Consider the following 13,393-nt stretch of genomic DNA (forward strand, 5'->3'; position numbering starts at 1 on the left):
CTTAATTTATAACATTAAAACTATAGTCAGGAATGTAATCTCTGAGGATGTCCAGATGAATAGGAAATTATTGTCCATCTGTGTTTTATTCAAAAGCTCTCTATGTGCAAGCAAATGTGTTTATACCCACTTGTAGAAAAGGCTCAGTTCTGGCAAATGCTGAAATCCCTCAATTCCTGCTGATGCCACTGGGCATTTGAATGTTTCCAGGACATTAGTCCTACGTTTGCAAATCAGTGGCATGCACATACATTTACAACAGCCAAAAATTTCAGCTGCTCTTTAAATGTATGTACAAATGGGGCAAATGATCACCTAGTTATCATTTGCATGGATCGTTGTTTGGGATATGGGATATTTGTATAATGAATTAGAATTCACTTTTTGGTAAAAAATGTTTAAATTTAGAGAGGGATATCTATTACCTTAACAATCTTTTATGGTAATAATAAGATCTAGAATGTGGCAGAGCTTGAAGGAGCTATTAGTATTCCTTGGAGATCTATTTTAGTTTTCTTTGGTTTTAATTCTTTCAGTCATAAATCCCAGAAAACAGCAACTGGTACTTGAAGAGCAACCAGCATTTGGAAGCAGGCACTCTGCAGCAACAAATTATTTTGAAAATATGTGAAACAGTTTGATTTCAGTACCAATTCTCTCTGTCTATACTACCAGAGTATTCCCACACAAGAAAAGGTATAGCATCACAGAGAAACTTCTCCACAACTGTAGGGGTGTCTGTATGAAGAGGTGTGCTGGTGTAAACCGTTTAGGTAGGACTTACACCTGTAAATTAACCACGTGTTGCTGTGCAGAAACAAGAGACCAGATCTTAGAGCTAGTTTGTACTGTGAGGATCTTCACTCCAGCATTAGCAGAGTGGTTACCAAGCTGTAGCTGTATTGATGTGACACTCACCCTCTGCACCCTCCCTCTCCCCGCAAATCTTTGGGACCAATTCATTTCAGCATAAAAGTAAATTTATTTTCAGGTAAATCTCAGCTTTAATTCTGTGAGGAAATTGTTAATCCAGAATAGCTCCAGGTTTTATTTCCTACAGAACCGCCCTGTTCCTTCATATATATATATATATATATATATATATATATATATGTATGTATGTGTGTGTGTGGTGGTTTGGGCTTTTTTTCCCTTTCCTAATGTTTGGCTTAAGTAATAGCAAACCGCATTAGCTCCTAAATTTTGTATCAGATGAAGAGCTGCCTTCCCTGGGCAAACATCCCCAGATTTCTGTGGATGTGGAGGCAGAGAAAGAACCCACACAGACATGTGATGGCAAAGCACTAACACTGACAGGTCTCTTGATGTTACAAGTACTGTCCCCTCTGGTAAATCTGTCCCATTTTTAGAGGCAGGCCACAATTACTGTACATTCATTCCCCTGTCTCTTCAGAAAATGTCTCTGTGCAAATAATTAACATACAATCTGACCCTAAATCTCGTCTAGCATGCACTGCTGATTGAGGTTTTCATGGAGCCCATTTAAATGTGCCAGGAGGACATTTAAAAACAGGGAACAAAGTGAGGTATTTTAAAGTAAATATTCTTTAAACACTTCGATGGAGCAAACTGTACTTTAAAAATCATTAACTAGGTAAAATAAACAGCAGTGGGGTTCTCCATCACTTGGCCTTCTTACGTGCTAGTGTGTTAAATTGTTTGCAGTATTGCCTGCTAGTTCTTGTAATTTTATTGTATATTCTGCAGTATTCTGCAAGTTTCAACTCTGAGATTCTAATGATTATCTGAGAAGCTCATGTCACTTGTTAACACAAGAAAATTAATGCAAAAAACCCCTCAGAGAGACGTTATGGAAAGAGAAGGTGGTATCTGTTTTAAACAAAACTGGTTTGTCCCACACTTGCTTCTTATCATTTTCATTCCCACTCTCACAACCCCCGTGCTTTTAAGAAGGGGGCTATGGGATGTGTGCCCAAGAAGTGATCTGGCCAGGATCAGTTTTGTCCCTGGAGGACACCCACCAAGTTCTCACCACGTTGCTTGATTTGTGCATCGTGATGCTTTGTTTTTTTGTGTAGGCCTGCTCTATCCTTTGGCAGTCAAACACACTATTATGGTCCATCTTTTCACCTCTTATTCTTGCTTACCTCACCCTAGGTGAATCTCAGTTTGCAGGCTGTTTCCTGGGTTTGCCTGCTGTGGGTGTCTTCCTGGATACAGTCATCTTCCCTTTTGGGTGAACAGGAAAAGGAGGGGCACACAGAGCATGGTGCAACCTCACTATCCTCCCTCTGTCAGGGCAGAGGTCTTTTGCTAATCCATGCAGTGGGCTTCCTAGGACACAACAATTCTGGTGGTGGAAACACCACATTACTCAGTTCTTCTCTGTTTGATGGCTATCGGTATGTCCATGGTTCTCAAATTGTTTTGGGGTTTTTACTGTGACTTTGCTCTATTGCCCTTCATGTTGTTTTTACTGACAGACTGTTTCTGTCCATGCATTTGTCAGACCAATATTAACATTTCTGCTACAAATGCTATAAAACTGAAAAACAAATATTCTAGTGAGAAGTATTTTGAACTGTGACTTAAAGAAGTACAGATTTAGATATCAGTTGAAAAATAAATTGCACCTAATGTTTTTGTAATGGTTTTATATCTATCTGTCTTTTGGGTTTGGCGTATCTATAATTTGGGTTGCCAGTATTACAGCTTAAACAAGCCAACTATGACATTCTAAAACATTACATTTTCTTGTAGTCTAGACATATTTTCACAGACAGTCCAGCCACAGCTATGAGTCTCTGTAGGTCTAATACAATCTAATACAATTCAGATGCTTCTTCTTTTGGGACAGTCTTAGAGCATACTGGCCCTGAACACAATATATGAAGATTACTCATTTATTGGCCAGATTGGCAGAACTGAGTGGTTGCTGCCTTGGGCAGTCATTTTGCTCCCATTTCTGTGCTGCCTCCTGTGCTTTGCTGGCACTCCAAAATTGCTTGCAGTTTTTATGATCCAGTTTGTTGTGGCTACTCAAAGGTTTCTACCACTACAGCAGAATGAGTACAGCAAGATAGGGAATACCTGGAAGCTGCTCATCAGTCTGTCCTGGGATTTTCTTATCTATGTCTCTGGGTGCATTACATCAAGAAAGAAGTACTGAATATGTGCCCAGCACCTGTAATGCAATATCCTAATATTCATAAGCTTCCATTAAGGTCACTTGTTTTTGAATCTTTGGAGACCTAGGAATTATCCTGTCTTCTGAAAAGCTAGTGCTGTGATATGAACTGATGAGAATTTGAACAAATTGTGTTTTTTGAATGCTTTGTGGTTTCATGTATGATTTGACTAGATGTATTATTTAGCTTGGTTAACCTAGGCATGTAACTGAACCCATGTTCTATGTCAGCGTTAACATTTGTATGTTCCATTTGTTAAAATTATATTTTATACTAGGAGATGCTTAACTTCTGCATTCATTCAGTAAACATGCAGTGTATTGCCATATCAGGTCCTTTGACAAAGTATTACCTAAATGAGCTTCACAGAATTGTTTTAATTCCAATTCCTCCCTACTTTTTTTTTTTTTTTTCTTCCTGTCTGTAGTGTTCCCAGCAGTGCAGTAGCCAAGATTTGATTTCTGTCAGAAATGATACTGCTTCAGTCTCATCTCTGTAAGTCTCCGCAGGGAGGTTAGAGGGTGGTTATCCTCCGGCTGGTCTGGACCTGGTCCAGCATTCAATGAGAATGCAAATCCCCTTGAAAGCAGATACCTTCTCTGCAGTCATACTGCCTTTATGCTGCATGTGCTTCAGGAAGCCTGTGATAAGTTTATATTTGCATCGAAATACTGTTATTTTTTTAAGGTAGCCAATCTTCTGCAGTTATGGAAGCTTAGTAAATGAGGATAATTCTTTCCTCTCCTTTTCAACAAGGAAAAAAAAAAAAAAAAAGAGTGTATGTAACACAGGGCCTTGCCACAGCAGTGTAGGAGATCATTGTTAGTGCTTTGCTGGAACATAAGATTGTCAAGGTATTTGCTGCAGTTCAGAACATTCATTTTGTGATGAGAGGATTCTACATCTTCCTTGTTTTCTAAGGTACGGTGCGGCAGCGTGAGCTTAAGCAAGCTGGGCTTAGTCGCACATCCCCACTCTGCTGGTCCAGAGGCTTAGATTCGAACAGGCACAGCGGCTTTTGGAGCGGATGCCGCGCAGGAGGGAGGACGGAAATCCCAAAGCCGGTTTTGTGGCCCAAGACGCCTATCTAAGAAGGCTAGCAAGCCGCGGCGGCGCCGCAGGCTGTGGGATGGAAGCGTGGCCGTGAGGCAGGAGCGCTGCCCGCTCAGGGCACGGCCGGGTGCGCAGCGGGCCCCGCTCCCCTCAGCCGGCGCTGGCGTCGCGGGTGATGTTCCTGCGCAGGCCGGGAAGCCTTTTCTCTCACCCGCAGCCGAGCACGCGGCTCTCGAAGCTGCTGTAAATCAGCCGCGCTTCCCCGATCTAAGTTTTATCTCGCTCGGGCCGATCCAAAATAACCCGTGCGCGGTGGGCTGCCAGCGGAGGGGCACGGCTATTTCCGTGCGGGGCTGGCTCGCAGGCCTGGCGGGCAGCGGGGGGCTGCCACAGCCGCTCCTCCCCGCGCAGCAGCCCCTCTGTTGATCGCTCTGTTGTCACTCCCTTAGCGACCGTCTCCACGTCGCGCCTTCGTGTCCTGCCGGGCACCCCCGTGGCCCTCCCTTTCCCGGCTCCCCGCGGCCGGCTGTCATGTTTCCAGAAAAAGCCGGCCCCGGGGCTGCGGGGCGCTGCCCGTGCCCGGCAGGTGTCCCCGGCGCCGGCCGGGAGCGGCTCTCGGCACCGCGGGGCTCCCGCGGCCCGGCCCGCCGAGGCTCCCTCCCGCCTCATCCAGCCGGGAAGCAGTACAGCAGTTTCCCGGGCTCAGGGGCGAGCCTGAACCGTCACCTATTGGCAATAAAGAAGCATAAATCAAATTCCTCGTACTGCTTAATAATTTGATTAAAACGTAGATATTTCATAACTAAATGGTTGTTTAGTCTCTTTCTCTGTCCCCATCCCAGCCCATTTGAAGGCTTCCAACCAGCTCCTCAAAGCTGCCTAAACCGACATGCTCTCCCCCACCCAGAGAACTTGAGGGGAAATGGTAGAGAAAGCCCCCAGCTGTGGACCCTGCAGTGAGGACCCGATTTCACCAAGCATTTTCCGTCAGCAGGAGACGGACATCCCTAATCCAAACAGAGGAGGCTAAAGAGGAGTGGACAGACATAATCTATCTGAAATGCCGGTGATATCTATTTTAGCTTGCCAGATTTTCTTCTTTACTCCTTGTCTGCTGGCGTCACGTTTCACCATGTCAGTCCCTGCTCAGCACAGTGTGTCCCAGCTCACCAGGTTGCCTGGAGCACCCTCTCATCCCTTCCAAGAACTCCTGATGCAGGTGTTCCCTGGGACCTGCCTTTGCCCCTCTCTCAGCGGTGCCTCAGGCACCCCTCCCCAGCTGACAGCCCCTCTGCTGAGCCTGCCAACACACCTGGGGCTCAGCTGGTGGGATGAATGCTACATTCCTTAGCATCTAACACAGTGATTTTTTTCTTCTTGACAAATCCTTCCTAGCTGCAGAACAGATCTTTCACTTCATTGAGACGTATCTCTGATAGGCCACATTTTAAAATGTGGTTGCCAAAATATTAAAAATAGCCAGGCTTTCTAGGATTTATTTTTTTTTCTTTTAATGTTTGTGTGTAGACATAGTACCTCTGTGTACACAGTTCCATCCTGATCCATTCTTTGGTTTTGGAGACTTTGACTTTTGTAAAAGAGCAGATGTCACCCCAGTGAGCATTGGCTCAGTGCTGAAGTCTCTGGCCTAGTTTTTGGAGATTAGGAGGATCCACCGTTTCTTGAGTAGCTAACAGGAAACAGAGTGATGGGCATCTCTGAAAAGCTACAAAAATTAGTTATTTACAAAAAGTAAGTGTACATGTGTGAACACTAGACTGGTAGGGTACATGGCTGTAACTGCGCCTCTAACTAACAAAGAGGCTCAAAAGGTTAGAGGCACCATAAAAGTTGTTACACAGAGCTGGTGGCATCCCTGCAAGAATTTCACTGCCACTTGCTGTGAAGGGGCATTTGAGTTCCAGGAGAGGTTTAGGATTTAAGTTGTTATTAAAAACTGGAACATAATTTTAAACTTTTTTTTTTTTCTCTTTTAATGGGGGGGTGGGTTCAGCAACTCTTCTTATTGTCTGTGTTAATGTAGTCTCCAGAGAGTTTACCAAGGTTAGATTTTTGAACAAGACAGGTCTGTAGTTTTACATTACATATTGAGAAAATGTGTGCACTGAGCTCTTTTAAAGCTCAATGTTTTTGGATGCTGAGAACTTCTGAAAATGTGGCCCACTATATGAAATTACTGTATGTCATTTAAAAAAAAAAATAAATAAAAAAGTGGCAGTCCAGATAACTCAGAAGATAGAATGGTGTTCTACATGGCATGGGAGTAAGGACAAACAAGGAATTAAGAGTTGATGTATTGAAGGCAAAGAATGCATCATGCTTATGGCTTCTTCACAAGTCAGATTTTACAACCATGTAGACACAGACTTTTTTTTTTTTTTTCCTGTGCCTTCAGCTGGTTCTCAGGGCAGTGGGTTCATCTTGCTGTGTCTGTTTCTCAACCTAGCCTTTGCCTTTGTCACCCACCGGAACTTTAATTAGTTATGGCCGCACGATGTGCGTGGGCTGTGTGTGGCACCGCAGCGACTCGTGGGTGCAGTGCTGCTACATGCAGTGGTGTCAGTGCGGAGGTTTCCTTTCTTTGATATCACTGAATTGGAAAACCTTCTTCAGCTCTGTGTGGGTTCTGCATGTGTAAAGAGTGATTGTAATAGTCACCTTATCTCACAGCTGAAGGACTGCAGCAGAAAACTGTTAAGAGGGCTAAGTTATTGACACCAAACATTTCCTGTCAGTTTGCAGTTCCTCTGTCTGAAAACTTAGGCAGTTTATGTTCTGCTTGATCAGATTTACATCCAACGTATTTTCTCTGTTGTTCAGAACAGAGTAATTTTCAAAAAGAAAAATCATTCTATTCTTTCCTTTGACCTTCTCAGTTTTGAGGATGCTGATCTGTTAGTGATTTAAGATGATGGATGATCCCTCTATAGAGATGATGGCATAATTACCAGAAGCTGAGCATGTTCGTGCTGAGAAACTATACAACATGGAGAAACTAAGGCTGTAAAGCCACCTCATGTGAAGAGTTATTTTTAGGACACAGGAATACGAAGTTCTTGTCTAGAATTATTCTATGGTGTCTATAAAGTGCTTTTATAGATAAATAACTATTATGGCCTCTTTCATTGCCAGTGGAAAGTGGAGACGAGAGGGTTTGGCTTATTGTGACAGAGGTACAGAGAAGAATGAAAGAGACTGGATTGCTTCCATGCCTCTGTAGATTTCCTGTCCATTGCCATACTGGTTGGATCATGTCGCTTCCCACCTAATGTTTTTGTCCATGGTAGGCTTTGAGTTTGAAGTGGTGGTGGCTTGTCATGCTCTAGTGTCACTAGCATGTTTGTTTGAGGGGTGGAAAACCTGAAAAATGGATGAAGAGGTGTTATCTCAAGCCTTTCTTAAATGTCAGTATTCATTCTTAAATGAGCTTGCTTTAACTTGCCTTAGTTCTTCTTTTGTTTAGTGAAGAGTACTTCAGTATATTGAATTTCATGCTGTTTGATGTAGCAATACACATTAACACATGGTGAGGAGTAAATGTAAGCACACTGTGCTATTCTGTCTTCCATAAATAATACTATTAGCTAGTTGCCACCTTAACCTCGGTTCCTTCCAATTTATTTCATTTCAGTCACAGGGAACTCATGACATCCATGTCATCTGGCCTGTATGGCAACCAAAGATCCCAGTTTGCCCAGTAAGCTGGCAGTGTTGGTAATGGTCCTCAGTACCAGGTCAAGAAGACTCTAGCACAAAACTTGCATGTTGTTTCTTTTTGTGCAGTACATGCTATTTCGATTTTAGAAAACTTCCTTAGTTAATTTTGTTAATATACTTTCAGTGTAATCTCATCTTGCACCTATTTGAAGCACAATACTGACTAATCTTTTCATTTGCTTAACCTGTTTACTAAACCCCGAGTTTCCCAGAGCAACAAGGATAACACATGAAGGTGACTCAGGTACAGTTTAAGAATATAGAATAGCCTGGAATAAAGGGCTCAAGAACAGCAAGTAGAAGTTATTTACAGCAATCTAAGCTAATCTGTCTGCTTGTGGAAGCTGAGCAGAGAGCCCTCACATGAGGGGGCAGTGATATTCAGCATGGGAGCAGTGAGTGAGCTTTGCAAGAGGAGATCTAATCGTCCTGTCCTCTGGTGGCCTTCCTTTTGAAGCAGATGTCACTGAAAGACAAAATACTGACCACATGAAATTCCCTGAAAGCTTTTGTGTAGGTTTACTCATCATAAAGCAGCAAGGGCTTGCTCTCTTTCTTCATAGACAGTATTAGTTTTTGGGTTTTATTTAATAGATTTAGATTGCCACTCAAGATCTATGGTGTTCCAATAGTCACATTAGTGTACAGACTGAACTTCAGAACCTGTATTTTATATTTACAGATACCTTGAACTTGACTTTTGGAGATGAAAATGCTCTTCCCATATCCAGAAATAAATTACTTTGAGAAATGGAGATAAGCATCTATTTGACTCTTTAACCCATTGAGCTTAAGTAGTATATCTTTCTTCTGCAGAATATTTTTTGCAACAATTTTTTTTGAGCTGTGTTTACTAAGAAACTTAGTTCTCTTAACAAGGGTGACTGAGAAACTGGCATTTGTAAAAAAAATATAGTTATAAAATAATAGAAGCATAGGAGCTTATTATTAGTTACAATTGCTGTTAATTTTCCTAGTTCCAGAAAATCTACCATTGCTACTTTTGTACATGTGGATGGTTTTATAATGTAGGGTGAAGGCTCTGGCAATGTTTATGTGCTTTTGCATTTTTTTGTTAGCATTCTAATTATCATCAGTTTCTCCAACCAGACTATGCCATTAACATTCCTCCTACTCAATGCTTAATGGGAATCAGAGTTGAAGTTCGACATGAAACAACCGTATTGTTCTTTGTTCCTGGTTCTGTGTCTGCATGTGTAAGTCGCACGCACACGTGTCCTTTTTAAATTTGCAACTAACAGTGTTAAAATTTTCTGGAAAAATGATATGAAGGTGAGAGAAAGTCGTTAACAGAATGACGAGGACACAGCCCACACAACTGAATGTCTTGGTGCAGAGGACTTCTTTCTTTGAACAGACACACACAGACAGTATCCATCACAAGTACTGCCAGCACTTGGATGGCTCATGTCAATGTTATATTTCTTTAAAAACCAGTAACACAGGACAGAAAAGTGAGGGTGTTTTCAGCTTAATTTTAATTATCAATTGTTGTCTTCTTTCTTTGAATGACCTGCCTTCGGTAGCTCGATAGTACCTTTTGTGTCCCCTCAGGATTTTCTGTGCTGTGAGCTGTGCCCTTACAAACGATTTGAACTTGTGGAAGTGGCAGGGGCAACTTTCGGAAACATGTAGCTGCCAAGTTTCCTGTGATGTGATCTTAAAATAGACCAGACTGGGAAAAGAGGGGAGGACTGTCACCAAGTGTGCTCCGCATGTCAGGACTGTTTTTACTTGATCTATATCGGCTGGCGAAGTCCTTTGTGAGCAGAAGAAAGAACCTCACCCCCACCCATTTCCTCTTTTCAGGCTATTTTGGGCTTCCTGTGAAGTTCTCAGTGTACTTTCTCAGCCAGAGCAGCATTGTGAGCTCCTTCTGGTAAATCACATTTTTGGGTTGGCGTGGGGGGTTGGGATGATTTTAAGGAGAAGACAGGAATTTGTCTTTAAACAGGTTGGTTTTTATTTTTTCTTCCCCCTTCATGTGTTCAAGAACATACTCGTTATTCCACTGAATGCATGGAAGTTTCCAGTGTAATTTTTTTGACCAGGTCTGCCTCGGTAGCTTTCACTCATGCTAGCAGGTGGTACGGACATTTCCTCTTTTATCTTTGAAGGAGTCATTAAATTTAACAAAGAGCTAGTGCCAGGAAGAGGCAGCGGGATCTTAAGGAATTTGTGGAATATTCAAGCTGAATGTTCTTATTAGTTCATGGTTGAAAAATGCCACTGCATAAACACACATTACTGATCTATTTCTGTAGTGAAGCAATAGCCTAGTTATTTTTTTTTTTCACTGAAGTTTCCACCAAAATAACTCAGTTGTTTTCACTGAGCTTGTCGTTGATTCCAACCATTATGGGAGAAACCAAAATTGGAGTCCGATTTCCATGTGGATGTAAAGAGTTCTCCTCTCCATAGCCCATATTCCCAGAAAAACATAGAGAAGGAAAAAAAATTTTTGAAAGAAGACATGGAATAACATGCTCTCAGATTTCTCTGCATAAAAAAATCCGGAAGATATGAGACATATGTGTGTAACAGGAGAAAAGCAAAACGTGGGAATCGGATTAAAGATTTTATCATGTGTTTGGTTGGGACTTTTTGCTGTTTTTTACAGAACTGCACAGCCCTGCAGTTCCTCAAGTCCTCAAGACTATTACTACTTGAACCTACTGGAGGCTGATCTGTTTAGTGGAGGAAGGATTTGCATGCACTGCAAAATTTTCTGTGTAGTTGTAAATACTGGTCTAATCCTAGGGAGTCTTTGGTTGAAAGGCTACACTAGATTAAATGTAAGCATTTTTGAGAGAACACACACAGTAAAAAAGTCCTCTGTGGGAAGGGGAGAAATGACTGATTTAATTTTTTTCCTGATCTCATTTAAAATTCAGGGACAAACCAGAAAAGGGTTATTTGGATTTTCCTGGATAAAAAACCCACCCAAAACTATACCTCACAGGTTCTTTGAAGTTTTTTCTTCGGAAAACTCTGTCATGTGCAGTCACGGTGAGGTCAGTTGACAGTTCCTGACATCTCAGCATGGACTGATAAGTTACTTTCTTGTTTTGTAAACACAGTCAATATTCTGAGGCTGTGCACACTCCAAACAGGTGATTTTTGCAAACATTTTAAAAGGGAATAGGTATTTTCCAGGAAAATCAAATGCCTTTGTTTTGCCCCCAAATTATAGCTCACCATTAAGAAATCATCTCAATGCATTAAATGTCTTTTATGCTTAAATTAGACCTGAAGTCTTTGGGGGAGAGTTGAGAAGGAAAGACTTGGGTAATTTCTACATGACTTACTCTTGAGTTTGTCTTCTCTGTATTAGAATTGTAAGTAAAAGTCCATGTTTTAATCCCTGAGAATGTTTTGCGAGTATAGAAACTTGGAGTCAGTCCTGAAAGCACTGTGTTCTCCTGGTACTTTTATCTTGTCTCATCTTTTCCCCTGTCTGCAACATCTTATTATTTTCATAGTTCCTTAAACTTGCTTGCTGTTTTTTCTGTCACCTGATGGGCTAGAGCAGTATACACTGCTATTATTTTTCTCAGAAATATGTCCTTGAGTCTCACTCGCTTATATGTACACCAAAGCCAAAGTATGTTTTCTTCAGGCATTGCTACTTTTCACATAAAGGTCCAGAATAACAACTTCCTAACTTTTCTCTTGAAATATGGAAAACTACAGCAAAAACCCAGAACACTTGGTGAGGTGGGCAGAACAGTCCAGCTTAGTTTTTCAAGCTTGACTTTTCCAACATAGCTTCAAGTTTTCCTGTTTGCCTGGCAGGACTAGGTCTGGAATCAAATGTATTACATTTGTCTCAAAGTTTACAGTGCTGTTGTTATGAGTGTTTTCTGTTAGTTTGTTTTTTGTTAGCTTGTTTAATTCCTTGCTGATGATAATATTCCCTGCAACCTCCTGCTTCTCACTTCTGGCATCAAAAAATTTAAATCAATGGCATTTTCATTTAGCTATGGTGACATACTTTGTCAAGAGGCCAATCCAGAGATCTTCATGGGTGTGTTTTGGGAACCCCAGGCTCAGACTGTGGTAAAAACAAAGATCATATGAAATAGCTGCTTGTGAATTTTCCTCAGGATGCAGCTTTTTTATGATGGTGGGCCATGGAGAAGGATGGCTGTCAGAGCTGGGTACAGGGGAAGACACAGAGGGTTTCTTTTGAAGGATGGGGGAAGCATTTCTGCTCTGGTGAGCCTGGCACAGACAGCCCAACCCCTCTTGTGCTGCTGTAAGCACAAAGAGTGTAGAGGGTCATAAATTCTGGGAGCATCAAAGTCCTAGTCAGTGCCAGTCTGCGAGCAGGAGCTTCTCTGTGACCACTGTGCAATAGCCCTTGCTTGAAGCAGCTGGGTTGTGATACTGGCATGAGATACTTTGTGCAGCTGGGCCATGCCAGTGCCAGATACGAGTCCTATGGTACAGGCTGACCCAGCTGCACTGAGAGTCCCATTCTTCTCTCTGTATTTTTTTTTTTTAATCAACAATGCAAACTGGGGGTTACAGCTGATGTGCTCTTGCACCCACGTGCATAAAATATGTAGACATTAAACAAGTACAATTCGCTTCTTTCTTTCCTTTTCTTTAAGCACTGTAACAGTTTCTTAGACATCTGCAGTTGTCCAAGCTGCATTTCGTGCTCTCTTAAAGGCACAAAGTGTGGTTAGAAAAAAAACACCCCTGCTTATATGTGTAGACATATATAAGAAAATAAAATATATCCATGTTTGCTTTTTCAGTTCTGTTTAGGGAAGAGCAGCTTTGAGTATTCAAATAATGCAAGCTGAACATTTTTCTAATGAGCATCATTTTATTTGAGTTGGAAATACAGAAATAATGCACCTTTCACAGGTCAGCAGCTAAAGCCCAATTACACAGTGATTTGTAGATTGTCCAATTGTGAAGGGGTGGCAGTCAACTTTTCTTTCCCAATCTAGAGTGTCTCACAGGTATATATTTACAATTCCTACACCAGCTTCATAAGCATAAAATAAGATCCAAGTCTCTTAGTTGCCTTGAGGGCTTTCTAGACTGGGAATGGACTTTGTTTCCCAAGTATGTCTCTAATCCAATAAAGTAGTTTAAAGCATTACTATAAAAGAATATATATAAAATATAATTAATTATTGTTGGATAATGCTGACAAACAGGTGAAGAAATGTATTTTTTTTACTATTCAGTGATGACAGTCTGAATCAGGATTTAGCTCAGAGCAAATTGCCCTTCTAAAGTATTCAAAAATAATTTGCCAAGACATTTTAAAAAATGAGAGAATTGCTTAAAATAGTAATGTTAAGAAAAATCAATAAATTACATTTGACCAAGAGAAAATTCCAGTTTTTTATTTGTTTACTGGCTTTTTATTTTCTCTTGGGAAACTCTGA

The 13,393-nt window shown here is 41.4% G+C and overlaps 1 protein-coding gene and 1 long non-coding RNA gene across 13 annotated transcripts in view; one reads left to right on the forward strand and one right to left on the reverse strand.

The window, feature by feature from the left end:
* Positions 1-4,833, reverse strand: part of LOC111925001 (uncharacterized) — a 33,505-nt gene extending 28,672 nt beyond the window's left edge. The window contains exon 1 of one of the 2 annotated variants that reach the window (XR_015288168.1): positions 2,130-4,833. This is a non-coding gene — a long non-coding RNA (uncharacterized LOC111925001). The remainder of the gene's footprint in view (positions 1-2,129) is intronic. The other variant, XR_015288167.1, reaches the window with a different exon arrangement.
* The window catches only part of LDLRAD4 (low density lipoprotein receptor class A domain containing 4), a 285,264-nt gene that overhangs the window by 230,406 nt on the left and 41,465 nt on the right, over positions 1-13,393 (forward strand). The window lies entirely within an intron of this gene.

The sequence above is a fragment of the Cyanistes caeruleus genome, chromosome 1 (assembly GCF_971803275.1).
Source record: "Cyanistes caeruleus chromosome 1, bCyaCae1.hap1.1, whole genome shotgun sequence".
NCBI classification, from domain to species: Eukaryota; Metazoa; Chordata; class Aves; order Passeriformes; family Paridae; genus Cyanistes; species Cyanistes caeruleus.